The 6,097-nt window shown below is 43.1% G+C and overlaps 1 long non-coding RNA gene across 1 annotated transcript; it reads right to left on the bottom strand.

Annotated features, from left to right (window-relative positions):
- Positions 1–224: 224 nt before the first annotated feature.
- LOC144829361 (uncharacterized) lies at positions 225–5,672 on the bottom strand. The gene is made up of 2 exons (XR_013610638.1): positions 4,877–5,672; positions 225–3,742 (listed from the first exon to the last, which is right to left on the bottom strand). It is a non-coding gene; the product is annotated as an uncharacterized LOC144829361 (long non-coding RNA).
- Positions 5,673–6,097: the final 425 nt, after the last annotated feature.

Below are 6,097 nucleotides of genomic sequence, written 5' to 3'. Positions count from 1 at the left end.
CTCATCTAATGCTATTGGGTGTTTTGGTGGATCTGTTCACCTAATAAGTGCTTTGCTCAGTTGCATTGTCAGAGCTTCATCGTTTTTTGCAAGTGGCTTGGGCTATTGATGCAAACGCCATCTTAAAAAGAAGGCTTCTAATACTGAAAGCAACACATTTCTTGTTATAAACAAACAATTACTTAAACTTTCTTGTAAATGTGTAATTAATGGCACTTTAACACTTTATGGTTCAACGAAAATAGTTTGCTTTTTATTGTGCAAGAAGCCGCAATGAAAAAATTCCGAATAAATCACCTCAGATAATTATTATTGTATTTACACACTTTTATAGATGATGGTACTTATAGTAAACCTTTGTGATTTGTTTGTAGAATGTTGGAATCGGTATGTCTATGATGTTTTCATCCATTTTAGTGTGCGGCCTATTCAGCGCATATGCATGACAAACTTAAAATGGTCAACAAAATCTCAAGGCTTCATTTCCCAGTATGCTTTCCAAGCACTTTCAAGACATGCAATCCAATTATTCGCAAGACTAGAAAGTACATTTTTTCCATATCCTCACTTTTTTCCTCCTCTTTGTTCAGTTCACCAGTGTTCTCTGCACCTCCTTTCTCCACCTTCCTTTGTTTCTCCTCTTTTGCTTCCAGCCTGGTGTTGAGGGTCACTACACCCTGCTACCTGTACATAGATTTTCAGATCAGCAGCAGCATTTTCTTTTAATTATATATATATATTCGTTTTTCAATATACTGTCTAAAGGAAGTATAAAGCTGAGTTGTTCTTCTTGCAGGGATTCTAGCTTATGATGCTCACATAAAACACTCTCACAGAGAGCAACGTTCGTGTTTCCAGATCATACCGGCCGTTAGGTAAACAATTACTTGGTAAACAATTGCTTTTAGATGCGTTCTTCTGCTTGATTCACAAAGGTAATCTTACACGTTTGCGTAAGATTACTCTTTTTCGGTATTCGCATACTACGATTTAATAGTAAGTTTATGAAACCGGAGACTCCGCAGGCGTGGCGGAGAACACCGCACATAAAAATATAGGACAAGCCTATCTTTTTATATATGGAACTCTCCGCCCAAACTACAGTCTGTCAGCAGTCGTAAATTTAGTATTAAATCGTAGTTTGTAAATCAGGCCTCATGTGTTCATCCTGCAGACTTGAGGCTGCTTCTCTGTGGTATTTTTTTTCATAATAGTATGGAATCGTGTTTCCTCCCCACCCCCAAAAACAATATATTTAAGCACTGACCGACTCCTGTTTGCTTCTGTCCTCCATCAATGTGTTATTGGATTATTTCATGTAACTATTAGCATAGTGTAAAATTAATTTAAAATATTAAAACTGATGTTGAAATATCCTTTCTAGCATCTCCAGCAGGGCATAATATTTTAGTGGCAAGCTTTTAAGCACCTACATCGTCTTCGTCATCGCTTCGGTTGCTTTTAGTCCTTTAACTGGGTTGGTATAATTAATAATTATTATTCAGTTGTAATTAATAGCTTGCTATTGCCTATTTCTTACATTTTACCTTGGATGCAGTAAATTGCTCACTCATCCATACATAAGCATGCACAAATGCACACTTGTGCATTTTTGTTTACAAGAGTTAGTATATTACATGCAGACCTCCTGGCTTTTCCAATGTTTGTCTAATTTGCATGAGGAGGAAACTGGGCTGAAAAAAACACCGACATTTTCTCCACAAGTGAACCTGAGAAATGGATGTAACCCATACTTTATTAACCTTGTGTTATTTTTCTTCCTGACATAGAGAGTTACTGGGAGAATTACACAGAATGCCCACAAATCCGACAGTGTGCGTGGCTCATGCTGCTCTCGTAGGCCAACCTTTTGCTAGGGTAAACCATAAAAAACTGCCATGTCACATAGTACTCAGTGTGTAGGTCTTTTTTTTTTTCTGAGCCGTGGAAGCTTATTTTCCAGAACTGTGTACAAATGTGCTTCTATTCTGCATACCGTCGAATAAGAAACATGTCTATTTCACCCAACCCTCTTGTAGATCCTGCACTGCATGCTGTGTTCGCTGTGTCTAGCCGCAGGCTGTGCTCAGCGAGTTCAATGGAAGGGAGCCTGGATATTGAACCTAGGTACCGCTTTGCTCAGCACATAGGCCTGGTTCAGCTGATTCGAATAGGCTGATGGCTGGGGCAGGGTCTGGCCATAAGGCAGGCACTGCTCCCACTGATCTCATTGGTGATGTCAATTAGACTACCATAAATAATTTTTTTTAATTTTTTTTTTATATTGCGCTAGCTAGACCCGGAGGTATCAGAGCGCTTTACATAAGGTTCCACAGAAATTAGTCAGAGGGAAATCCCTGGGTACACACTTAAGTATGGACTTCTTCTAATACCATACCTATCTAACCAGGCATTCAATCGTCAAATTTAGGGAACTACACAAAAAGAATTTTAAATTTCCACACTAAAATTCGAACGTTCACAGTCTTTTTAATTAAAACATAAGACAATTTATACACAAATTGGCAAATTAAAATTTCAAAGAGCGATCTTTGAAAAAGTTTTCTCAAAAGACATAAGTAGTCATAGCAATTTACTACAATTCATTACATACATATACAAAAACAAATCAAATATTAAGCATCACATTCATATAAGATAAAAAGGATTTTTATAAGCACCAAATACATTAAATCACAGTAAAAAACATTGACAACCCCCTGTAATGTGGCTAACTGATATCTTTACCACTCCTAATTTGTTGGATCCAAAGGTCATTAATTGATCAAAGAGTGACATCCAACAGTACCACTTATGCGTGCGTATCAGTTGTTCACTAGACCTTGGTTGGATTTTACATAAACAGTGCGTCGACGCGTTTCGATGCGAGGAACATTAGATACTGTGGCACCTTCCTCAGAACTGCCGTTTCTTTGGGGTCACCGGCTTCCGATCGTATTGCTTGCCACCCTATCTGTGGATATAAGGGGAAAAGCAAGGTGTAACTATTCTTGGGTAGTTCATGGTGCAATCACATGGTCAGATGATATTACTAGACAGTTATATTATTTTCATAACTCTTATGGTTGTTAACCATTATACTTGTATATTAGAGTTATCTCCTTGTCTGATTTTCTTTTTCCTGTATGGTAATAGAGAACATTTACTTATTCAGTACATGAGGCCTTACTCGATATCAAGATGTTGTTTACCCAAGTGGGACATATATACAGACCTCACCAGAGGTAACACAATTTAGTACAGATTCGTATTGATACGTTTCACATCCCTCCGTTTCCATTTTAGTGTGGAAATAGAAATTATACAATTACTTCAGTTACACATTACATCAGTTACTAGAAAAACATTTCAAGAGTGTAGAAGACGAAATAAATGGAGTTTAGAAGGGTAAGGGGGTGGGGTAAAGGGGTAGGAGTTGGATAGAAAGGAGAGACGAAGGAGGGTCTGCCCAAAGTCCGACTGGATAGGTGACGACCTAGGGGTAAGTCCACAGTCCATCTCCTCTTTGGCTATCGGGTAGCTCCACCGGGCATCAGCCAAACAGCTAGGTCTCAACAGGAAAACAATTTAAGAGCAAAAGCAGAGGTGGCGAAGAAACGAGACAAATGTCAGAAGTCCGGCTGGGTAGGTGACGGCCATGGTGGTGTGCCGGAGCAAATATCCCCTATAGCTGTCGGTGTAGCTCCACTGGGAATCAGCCATGTATGCATTTCTGGTTCCACTAGAATAGAGAGAGGAACATGAGGTGATCCAAAGTCAAGACTCGAGAGGGGTAAGGGGTAGGGAGGAGGGGGGAAGTAAGGTCAGGAGAGGCATCGGTCCTGGTGTTACTGGGGAGAGCCTTCCGCAACGTTCTCCAGCTGGCCACTGGGACAAAGATGATGAGAGGAGAGGGGAGGAAGGGACAGACTCCAGGTTCAGAGCTCCTCGTGGTGAAAAGTCTCCCCTGGCGGCCATCTTAAAGTCAGGCAAGGAGTGCAAACCCCTGTGGGTCCCCACATCCAGGTCCTTTTCAAGGATTGCTAAGACCCTTTCTGGGGCCCTGCTGTTATTGCTTTCCCCCCCTCAGGGTGTCTCTGGGGTGCCCCAGCACCATACCTGAAAATGGGAGGGACGGGTGCAATTTGGAGTCAGGTGGGGCGCCTCAGGGTCTCCCTCCCTCTTGGTCTACCTTCAGATCTTCAGAGTAATAGAAAGCATTTGTTGTTCCCCATCTTAGAGACATCATTGCTGCCCTGCTAATGCTCTAGAGTGAGGTTCCATTGAGACTCGCTGACCCTCCATCTTAGGGTAAGGTATCCTCGCTAGGGAAAGCAAGCTGGTGGTGTTTAACCTCGGGGAGCCACCATCATAGGGTCAGGCGTCTGGTTTTGGGCGTCTCCCCGTAGCTGGGGCAAGTGCTTCGAGGTGGCTGGTAATTGTTAAGTACTCTGTTGTTACATGAACTGTCACGAGCATGTGGTTATTCCTGTCACAGCTCGTGACAGTCTGGTAATTGTTAAGTACTCTGTTGTTACATGAACTGTCACGAGCATGTGGTTATTCCTGTCACAGCTCGTGACAGTTGTCTTTCAAAATGGGGAAGCTCGGGGATGAGAATGACTGTTAGGGCATTAGCATTCTGATTATGGACCTGACTGGAGAAGGAGCGATAAATAAACCTCCGTTACTTCCCATCTGTTTCCTGTCATCCTTGCCACTTTCCTACACTGGCAACGGGCGGGATTGAAATCAACGCGTGGATGACAATTACTGAAGAAGGAAAATTGGATTAATTGGCAGCAGGGATTCATCGGACGAAACTGAAGTTCGCCGAATAACATCTCTGTTTAAATAAATTCCTTCACGTTCTTACCGCTTCCAAGATTTTCACCACGTTGTTCAGCTAAGCCTTGCTGATAACAATATAGAAGCGTGTCAAAAGCAAAATTGTGATTGCCGGCGCAGGAAAGTTACGGTGACGCAGGCGATTTCCGAGCTCACACGTTGGTGTGTTGTTTATGCTCGATCTCCTCACGAAACATCACGCACACCACATTTGACGCGCTGCAACAACAAGGCCGAATCTCTTCTGAAAGAGCGTGTGAACAACGTGATGATTTTTTTTTTATTTACTTAAAACCGAGTGAAGGAAATTCATCGTTTGACATGCCATTGGATTTACCTCGCACCTTGTGAACTTAGTGAAGTATTCTTTTTATTATTTTCCACTCAATGTTATAATTCAACGTTTGAAAATTCATTTCCTACAGTAATGTTGGCGGTGAGTAGACCCTTATTTTAGGGTTTTTGAGTGCACACAGCTCTAATTGCAGGTCTGGCTGTTATTGCTGTGCGTAAGCCATCTGGATATTATAGCCGGAGGGGAGCCGCTATCTTAAGGACAGGCATCCGGTTTGAGTGATATCAGCGTCCAAAGGTGATTAGTATTGTTGGTGGTGAGTAGACCCTTGTTTTAGGGTTTTCACGTGCACACCTGCGCTGATTCCATTAGATTCTGGCTATTATTGGCGTGCGTAAGCCGTCTGGATAGTAAACCCGGAGGGGAGCCACCATCTTGAGGACAGGCATCCAATTTACATGATCTCTGCCTTCCGTTATTGAGACCGGTGCGTCTGTAGCAATTTATTCTATGGCTCCGGTGAGTAGACCCTTCCTCTATGTTACCCGGGTACTCACCGGAGTTGTTTCCAGGTCAATATGCCTGCGGGAGAAACGAATGTCGCAGGTTGGAGGAGGACCCTCGCTCCGAAGTTCGGTTTCACTCGGTGCAGAAGCTCCTTGAGGTTCTGCTTTGGAGTTCCAGCGATTCAGAGAGTGGTTATTATCCCAGTCCATCAGTTGTGGTGTCTGCCGGCTGGTCCGCCAACTCCAAGGTGCCTATTTCCGACCTGGCCGCAGCGAGGCGTGGATCGGGGATCCCAACAGTGGGTCCACAGCGGGGTTCTGGATCAATTTCTCTTGGCGTTCTGTTCCTGTGAGTTTTGTTTCATTTCGATTCGTTTGCCGTGGGGATGGCGGGGGGGAGAGGGGGACAGCAGGGATTTTTCATGGGGGAGTGATTCCGTCGTCCCGG

Source organism: Lissotriton helveticus, chromosome 4_1, assembly GCF_964261635.1.
Source record: "Lissotriton helveticus chromosome 4_1, aLisHel1.1, whole genome shotgun sequence".
In the NCBI taxonomy this organism is placed as follows: domain Eukaryota; kingdom Metazoa; phylum Chordata; class Amphibia; order Caudata; family Salamandridae; genus Lissotriton; species Lissotriton helveticus.
This window is presented reverse-complemented; position numbering and strand designations above follow the sequence as displayed.